At 39.9% G+C, this 9810-nt stretch overlaps 1 long non-coding RNA gene across 1 annotated transcript; it reads right to left on the bottom strand.

The window, feature by feature from the left end:
• Window positions 1–4283: 4283 nt before the first annotated feature.
• On the bottom strand, window positions 4284–7303 carry LOC144616277 (uncharacterized). The gene is made up of 2 exons (XR_013555422.1): window positions 7217–7303; window positions 4284–4584 (listed from the first exon to the last, which is right to left on the bottom strand). It is a non-coding gene; the product is annotated as an uncharacterized LOC144616277 (long non-coding RNA).
• Between the last annotated feature and the right edge of the window lie 2507 nt (window positions 7304–9810).

The following is a 9810-nucleotide window of genomic DNA, read 5'->3' as shown; positions in this document are numbered from 1 at the left end:
TAATAAGCAAGGGAACTTTCTTATGAGGCTTGTCTTTGGCAGCCCCAGGATGAGTAGATCTCCACACTCCTCGACCAGGATCTTAAAAGCTTATAAAGAGGCCTTAACTGGGTCCAGTCACATACACAGTCCAGATGGTCTTAACAACACCTTACTCTCAAGTTTGTGTCCTTGGACAGCTCCTGCTGTGGGGACAGAGGACAGAGCGTACATTCCAAGGACAGGGGAGGGGGTGAGCAGCCTCCAATTGCCCGGAGCCAGCTCGTAAGTCAACTGGTGGTCATGACATCTTGATTACCTTTTCCAATATCTGGGAATAGAGTGACAATTTTAAAAAAGTGAAGAAATCAATTTATACTTCCTAGAACTCCTAAACATAAGTCACCTTCATACCGTTATTGGTGTGCCTATTTTGTAGCAAATCACCTATATTTTAATCACGAGAATAAAAGCACATCCTGTAATGCTCTAACTTGTAAGTAAAAGCATTCAAAACAGTTTTCCCTCAGGAAACATGCAACAACTTACTCTAAAATAGAAACACCCTTGTCTAAGCTAAAGACACGCCGTGTGCAAACTCTTCCTGTAACGGCAACACTCAGCTGTCTGTGATCTCCCAACATTATCCTCATCTTTCGGGCTCTCTGCCATCCCTGTATTTATCTGCTGGGCTTTTAATTCCTGCAAGTCATTGGCACTCTTATTGCTCAATATGTTCTACTTCTGGGTAATAGAAAGAATTCATGAAAATCGGAGCTGTTTTTGAATCCTTTATAAAACAAAAGCTGCATAGTAGTGGTCAAGTTTTCAAGAGAAAAAGCAGCGAGGCAACTCCAAGTTAGAGGATTGGGCATCGTCTAGCAAAGTCCTGATAGTCACACTTGAATATTATCACAAATGTTGGAAAATTGCCTTAATTTTGTGCTCACATCAAATCTCCATTAAAAATGGCAACAACTACAGACCTTCAGAATGATGGACTTCACTGAGGGTATTGTGTCCTAGGATCATGTTTCCATGTGGGAAGAAAACAGCAACTCAGGTCTCTAAGCGGTAGGTATGAGATTACTCCTTTTGTTGGCAGTTATACTGATGGCCACCCTCCAGGGTGGAGAGTGGGATTTTAAGATCTACGGCTGGAAGTGGATAGTGATGGCACTTGCCTACAGGACACAGAGCAAAGTGGAACCAAAGTCTGTGTTCTGGAGGAAGGCAGGCCTGAGAACTGAAGGACCCGGTCAAGTCTGAGGGAGAAGGTGGAGAGCAAGAACAAAACCAAATCAACAGCTTTACAGTTAGGGTCAGAGAAGCATCACCTGGAGATTTACCTGAGCAACGGAACTAAGCGGATGTAGCTTTCTATGGAGAACAGAACTTGTGGGAGAGAGCAGTGATTATGGGCCCCGAGAGGTTCAGTCATAAACAGAACAGTCATAATCATCATGGGTGCATTTTTAGAATCAAATAAGATAATACACACGACTATTTTGTGAAGTGCCACACAAATGGGAGGTGTCGTTATTGTCATTAACATCATAATCATCATCACAAAGCCCCGAATACCTAATAAGTCTGTATGCTGGAAAAGAATGAAAAGAAATGCTAGGAATCTGATTCTTTACCCAACAATTTAGATGCTAAATATCAGGCAGAGATAGAACTGGAAGTAAAAATGATTTAACTACTGTGTGCAAAATCTAAATTGAAAATGTATCTCATGTACAAGTTTAGGGAGGATTCATGGTGAAAGGCTAAGGCAGGTGCATGTTAGGCAGGACCTGCCATGTCAAAAATTGTCAGAGTGAGGGGGTTCTGGGTGGCTCAGTCGGCTAAGCGTCTGACTCTTGGTCTTGGCTCAGGTCACACTCTCACAGTTCTTGGGATCGAGCCCCTGCATTGGGATTCTCTTTCTCTCTACCCCTCCTCTGCTCACATACATGCACTCTCTCGCTCTCTTTCTCTCTCTCAAAATAAATAAACAACTGTCACCCTGAAACAAGCAGTCCTTCTGTGAACAATGTGGGAAGACCTCACAGATCAGGAGAGTTTTCCGAATTTCTTTAAGCTTTACAGAAGCCAACTCTAGGGTCTAAGTGAAAACCTGTACATTGTGAGATCACATATTTTAACATGGTGAATATTCTTTATTTCTTTTGATGTGTTCTGTCCTGACCAATAAAAAGGAAACTCCTTGAAGGCAGACCTTAAATTTTTCTGATCTTGCATGCCTGGAAAATTGCTAAATACTCTGCAGGTATTTGATTGAGTGAGCGCGTGATTATGGCTGAAGTGACAATGTAGTTAGAGCATGTCCCAGTTTTGACAAAGGAGAGAGCCTAAGTGGAGCGGGTGGGCCGAGGGAATAGGAAACAGAAGACAAACTAGGACACAGGGGGAAAAGATGAACCAAATGAGGACTTCGAAAATGGTTTAAAAAGTAATTGTGAAGAAATGTAGGAAGCCACCATAGAACTTTCTAAAATGAGGCACTAAAGAAAAAAGAACAGGCTGAGAACAATGGCAGGGTATTTGCAAAGGTGGGAGATCCAACAAGGAGCAATTATGGGATGGACTAGGGGTTGGGAGGAAAGTGTTGTCCAGAGGAACTTGACATCCAAATTGAACTTGCAGAGCAAAGTATAGAGAAGAGCAGGAGAGTGAAGGGTGGTATTCGTGTATTAGGATGTTGAAGCAGGACTTTCTCTGCTTCAGTTGTCGTCAAAGTCTGTAGGAGGAGGGAAAAACAGAGGTGCTAAGTATCCCTTTAGTATTTCAGAGTATATGATAGTTGGTCCTCTATGCAGGAACTATACAGGGGGGGGAAAGGCAAGGAAAAAAATATCTAGGGACATTTGGGAGGTTGACATTACAAAGCGGCCAGACTGGTTTTGGAGAAGTTTCTTCAGAAGCAGCAGATTGAGTGCTGACATCCTTTGCCACACCATTCTTACCATGGTTTGTGAGGTCTAGAGACTGGTACCAGTCCTACATCCTGAAAGGCAAAAGGCAAGATGGTGGCTGGCTGGCTGGCTGCTCAGGACAGCAGAGCTGAACAGTAGAGGGAGTTGGCCTGGAGTTATTTTGACCCAAGAGACTCAGCTGGAGGACTGATGGGACTTAGGACCCAGACAACACCAGTGCCATATTATGACAATACCCATCAAGCAAACCATTCCTGCTTTTACAGTCCTCCCTCCTTCTCAATCCACTTCTAGGGAGAAGGGAAAGGCTACCCAGAGAAGGGTGGGGAAGGAGGGGACAACAAGAAAGGGAAATAGAGGGCTGCCTAAACAACCCATCACCCCATGCTTTTCCTGCTATAGACCCGAGAGAAGAAAATAAGTGGGTCGGTCCAGTAGTGAGAAGTTTTTCATCTGAAAATAGGCCCCAAGGTCTTGTAACTATGGCCAACAGATAGAAGTTACAGGGGCAAACATTTTGTTTCATACAAGGAAGGCCATTTTTAAAAATGGAATATATTTGGCATATAACATATAAATTTAAGGTGTACAATGTGTTAATTTGACACATTTATATATTGTAGTTTGATTGTCACTGTAGCAAATTTCAACACCTCTATCATGTTACATAATTATCCTTTCTTTTTAGTGGATGGGATATTTATATTTTAGTCCTTTAGCAAGTTTGATGATTATAGTTCAATATTGTTGTCTATATTCATTATACTGCACATTAGATCTCTATGGCTTATTTACTACTTTATTTCCTTAAACATCATCAATCTTCTCCCTCTCCACCCCATACCTTGATAAACACTATTTTTATTCTCTTTTTACAAGTTTGACTTTTTTAGATTCTACGTGTAAGTGATTGATATCACACAGTGCTTGTCTTTCTATGTCTGACTTATCTCACTTAGTATAATGTGCTCAAGGTCCATCTGTGTTGTCACATGTCAGGATATTGTCCTTTCTCATGGCTAAATAATATCATTTTGTGTGTGTGTGTGTGTGTGTGTGTGTGTGTGTGTGTGTGTATACCACATCTTTTCATGAGGAGCTCCTCAGCATCATGTCAAGAACATATTTCTAGAATGGTTGCAGGATCACAGAGTGCTTAAAGGGGCTAATACTGTGGAGACGGAGATACTGAAGAGATAATTCTAGCATGGGGCAGATGTTGGACCCCATGTCTTTGAGGCCTCTTTGATTTATTTACTATTAAGTTGCTATCAGTACAACTCCTAAGACTTTGTTCCTGCCTTCAAGTGTTGGATTTAACTGTATAGAGAATGGCGGTAATTTCAAACTCCATAGCTAAAATTTAAGTTCTCATTATATGAAGTTGTCATAAGCCTTTAATGGTCCCCATGAATGCTTTTGAAAATACTTTGGCTTGCACTTTGCTCTCGGCTGGGAATCATCCTCTGAGATACAGCCAGGCGGCTATGTCTTCACAAGATTTTCTCCTTGACTCCCAAGGTCTCTCTCTCCAGACTTTCTGTTTTCAACAGCATCATGGCATTGAACGCCTCCGGTGTAGTGATCTTCAAAATGAGAATTGTTCATCCCTGATGATGTTCTTATGTGATTCCTCCTTCTTAGTCACTGTTGATTTCACCAACTTTAGTAAAATGGAAAAATGAGAAGATGTAAAAAGCAAACCCTGGCATTTGTCAGCATATTTGAATTACTGTAGAATCCTATCTGTCTGCTAAGGGGGAAGCAACTGGTGGAGTGAAAGCAGGACTCAAAAATCCACCCGAGGGGAGCCAGGTGGCGGAGGACCCCAGATGCCTTGCCTTCCTTCTGTTGCCTTAGCAACAGTCACAAGGAAATCTCAGGGCCTATTGTGAAAACACATTTCCCTGCATCCTATAACTATGACAAGTACAACAGGATGCTCATTTATTTAACATGACAATTCTGACAGCAGTTATACGTTTCTCCCTACTGACACAGGCAATGGAGTGGATGAGAAGTGAACAAGAATCGAAACCTCAATCAACTTGTTGGAGTCCTCGGCAAATATATTGTGAGTTTTCATTATGTCTTGAGCACAGTTCTGGACTCCAGGAGAGAGGCGCAATAGAAATCAGACCATGATACCCTATACTTTAAAAGGTTATGATGTAATTAAGGGCTCAAACTCAAATAGAGTTCAAAAACAATGCTAAGTGTTATTGGGATTCAGTAAAAGGAAACAATTACTTGAGTTTTAATCTACAGAACTGACATGCCACATATTCTACTTGGCCACTCTTTTCTTCTTTTCCTCATTGATATACTTGCATTTGATTCAACAAGCTTTTGTAAGATGCCTAGGACATTTCGTATCTATCTATTAAGGATACCTGTCAGGAAAGTGCGTGTAGTATGTGTACTTTGTTTTGCAACTATGTACTAATTCAAAATTATGTTTGTTCTATGTATAATCTAAGTAATATATGTATGCCAGCATTGCCAAGGTGAGGATAAATTTTTTTATTAGACCAACACTATATCCGCGAAGGTGTTTTTGGAGGTTGTATCCTTTCCTCGTTCTACCTCTACTGTCTCAGGCCAGGCCAGGATGTTTAAGTCCTACAGACATGAATTCAACCCCCGGCTTAACTATCTGCGAATTGTATATTCTTGAGCAAAGTTTGTACCCTCTTTGAGTTAATATAAAGTAACATACAAAATGCTTGGCATTGTAGGTCCATGATTTTTGTAGCTGGGTGACAGTACAGGGGATTTCATTATACCATTGTTTATGACTGAAATTTTCATTTTGAAATGTTTTAAAATGCCTGGCATCTGCAGTGTTATATGCTCTAATGTGTTTTGAACACTCTCACATCCCATCTCTTTCCCCTTCCAAAGTTAATTGGCTTCCTTTTATGATCTCTACCACACTGACCACCTGTACCACTATTATAAAACTGATCATATTTTGCCTGCAAGTGGTATTTGAACTGTTTTGAGTATTTATGACTCAGCTCCTTGTATAAGCCGATATTTAGTAAATATGTTTTGATAATGATTGTTTTTATCTTTAAATCAACCAAGTCATTATAGCAGGAGCAGTTCCAAGGAAAACTTGTTATGTTTGTGCTTTTTGTACATCAATTCAAAATTGAACTTATTAAGAAATGTATATTGTCATCATAGAAAGAGCAAGGATCTTTTATACTCATGAGACCTGAGTACTGGTCACTAACTAGTAAGTGACACTGGCCAAGTTACAGTAGCCCTTTTGGCATCAGTTTCAGAATTGGTGATTACTAGTATGATGAGTTTATAGCACGTGTTTTCACAGAGGAAATGTAAACAGTTATCATAACCTCAGTAGTCCATAAAATAGTTTACAAATTCCACATTTCTCCCCCTTGTTTGCTAGCCTACCATTTTATCTGACTATTGAGTTTAAATCGTGAGATTATTAGAGAGAACTGGTCAATGTCAGCAGCTGTGTGAAATATGCTATTAACAACAAGAATTATTTTTTGTGGACTGACTCCTTTCTAAAAAGTTAGGAGTGTGGCTGGAGAGAGTCACAGATGATAGCAGATGCTGCAAATGGAAACACAGTTGTAACATATCCTTTTTAATTTGCTTTGTGTCCCATCTCAGACCCATTCTAAGTATAGATCCAAGCCCCCCAAAACTAGCTTCTCTGGTTCTCACCATTAGCACCCTCATTCTCTCTATTATTCAAGTTTGAAGACATAGGTTCAACATTGGTTCCCCTCAAGCATCAACACTAATCTTTGTCCATCCTTCTAAAATGTCCCTGACACCCAAAGCTTTCTCTCCGTCACTTCCAACTGCCAGCATAACTTACTTTAGGTTTTTATCCCTTCAAATGTAAATAATTCCAATGGCTTCCTCACTCTAATACATTTTTTACTACCAGCTTAATTTTATAGTGTTAATTTCATTATGTCAGTTACATGCTTTTCTATTGCCTGCAATGATTAAATCCCAGTTCCTAATTTGGCCCCTATTTTTGCTCTAATTTCCCACCATTCATCTTTAGGAATACTCAGGCATATTATACTCAGTTATCCTTGGTTTGTTACATTGTCCAGTAAAGCTCGTGTTTATGTTTCCTTCTCTCTCCACATTTACAAATCTTGCCATTCCAAATCTGTGGCACTTTATCCTTTGGACCTGTTCTACAATTCTAAACCATATTGATCTTCCCTCTTTTGACTCTTCTGTAGCACTGTGTCACAATAACCCCCATTTGGTTAACTAGTCACATTACTTACTGTTTTATTTTCTAGATATATGTGGTGACAAGTATCCAAGATAACTCCCAATATCTATAGTCTTATGTGTTCAACTTCCATATCGAATCAGAGCTGGTCTGTATGACAGAAGTGATATTTTGTGACTAGGTCATAAAAGGTATTGCAACTCCAAGCATGCTCTCTTGAATCACTTACTCAGGAGACATGTCATAAAGATACTCAAGCAACCTATGGAGAGGCTCACATGTATAGAAACCAATTTATTAGGATCAGCTTGCCAGCTCTGTGAGTGAACCACCTGAGAAATGGGTTTTCTAGCCATAGTTTAGATAAGGAACAACCAGGAGGGGTCTGAGCCATAACTGTCCAGCTAAGCCACTTCCAAACTCCTGACTCACAGATTATAAATTGTTATTATTTTTTAAGCCACAAAGTTTTGAGGTGATGCTTTAAATAACAAATGGAAAAATAATAGTGTATTACTTACCTCCCAACTGCATTGCAAGCTCTCCCTGCATAGAACATTTGTTTGAAATTTTAAAATCCAGGCAATTATTTAGATACCATTCAACACTATAGCAAAATTAGATATTGCATTTGGAATTAGAGAAGGGAGCCATCATTTACTGAATGTCTACTGAGGGGATTTACATATGCATGAGCTTTATATACATGGAAATGGCTACATACATAGATATAGAACAAGATGTTCTCTAAAGATATAAAACATTGTACCCAAGCTGCAAAGTTATGAAGTCAATTTTTCTCTTTCTTTTATCATCATTTCTCAGACTTTATTTTTTTTAAGGTGGTGACATGATATTTGCGACAGCACTTAATAAGCTATGAAGTGTTCTATAGACATAAGGCATTCTGGCTTGCATCGATTTCTTTCTCTATTGAATACTTTAAAGGAATGCTTTATTTTTATTATTTTTTTTGAAATTTATCGTCAAATTGGTTTCCATACAACACCCAGTGCTCATCCCAAAAGGTGCCCTCCCCAATACCTATCACCCACCCTCCCCTCCCTCCCATCCCCCATCAACCCTCAGTTTGTTCTCAGTTTTTAAGAGTCTCTTATGCTTTGGCTTTCTCCCACTCTAACCTCATTTTTTTTCCTTCCCCTCCCCCATGGGTTTCTGTTAAGTTTCTCAGGATCCACATAAGAGTGAAACCATATGGTATCTGTCTTTCTCTGTATGGCTTATTTCACTTAGCATCACACTCTCCAGTTCTATCCACATTGCTACAAAGGGCCATATTTCATTCCTTCTCATTGCCACGTAGTACTCCATTGTGTATATAAACCACAATTTCTTTATCCATTCATCAGGTGATGGACATTTAGGCTCTTTCCATAATTTGGCTATTGTTGAGAGTGCTGCTATAAACATTGGGGTACAAGTGCCTCTATGCATCAGTACTCCTGTATCCCTTGGGTAAATTCCTAGCAGTGCTACTGCTGAGTCATAGGGTAGGTCTATTTTTAATTTTTTGACGAACCTCCACACTGTTTTCCAGAGTGGCTGCACCAATTTGCATTCCCACCAACAGTGCAAGAGGGTTCCCGTTTCTCCACATCCTCTCTAGCATCTATAGTCCCCTGACTTGTTCATTTTGGCCACTCTGACTGGTGTGAGGTGATATCTGAGTGTGGTTTTGATTTGTATTTCCCTGATGAGGAGCGATGTTGAGCATCTTTTCATGTGCCTGTTGGCCATCCGGATGTCTTCTTTAGAGAAGTGTCTATTCATGTTTTCTGCCCATTTCTTCACTGGATTATTTGTTTTTTGGGTGTGGAGTTTGGTGAGTTCTTTATAAATTTTGGATACTAGCCCTTTGTCCGATATGTCATTTGCAAATATCTTTTCCCATTCCGTTGGGTGCCTTTTAGTTTTGTTGGTTGTTTCCTTTGCTGTGCAGAAGCTTTTTATCTTCATGAGGTCCCAGTAGTTCATTTTTGTAAAGGAATGCTTTAATACTTCTACTCTGGTATTCATTTTGCTTTGTAAAGACTAGAAATAGACCCTGTGTCACTGTGATACAAACACCTCTGGTTTTCTGAAAATCAGGTAAATGGCAAAAACAAAAAATTTGTGCTTTGGTACTGCATTGTATCTTTTGCTGTTATGTGCCCAGCAGATGTCTGTCAAAATGCATCAGTCAAGGTCTCTAAAGGAAAAGAGATGACTCACTGAAATGGGTAATGGATGTGAGTTTAACAAGGTTAAGGGAAATGAGGGGGAAGGAGAGACAACAATTAATGGTACCTAGAGACTGTAAGGAAGCTTCACGATAAGGCCAGCCAACAACTCTGGGTTTTGGTAGATGAAACCAACTGGACTTAACCTAGAAGGGAGGGACCAGATGGATTAAATTCTTGGACTTTACCCTCCTTATACATTTTGCTTTCCTGTTCATGCCTTCCTACTGGCTGAATGCAAACAAAGCTGGAGGAAAGAAACTAGGGGTGATGACTTTTATACTGGTCAGCTTCCTGGGGCACAGGTGATGGAAAAAGTAGATAATTAACTGAGGTGCAGTGGAAAATATCCAACACGAAGTGTGACGTTATTTATATAATGGCAAAATAACCCCAGTTCCCAATA

This window comes from Panthera onca, chromosome B2 (assembly GCF_046562875.1).
Source record: "Panthera onca isolate mPanOnc1 chromosome B2, mPanOnc1 haplotype 2, whole genome shotgun sequence".
Classification (NCBI taxonomy): Eukaryota; Metazoa; Chordata; class Mammalia; order Carnivora; family Felidae; genus Panthera; species Panthera onca.
Note: the sequence above shows the minus strand (reverse complement) of the source record. Positions and strands in the feature narration are given on the sequence as shown.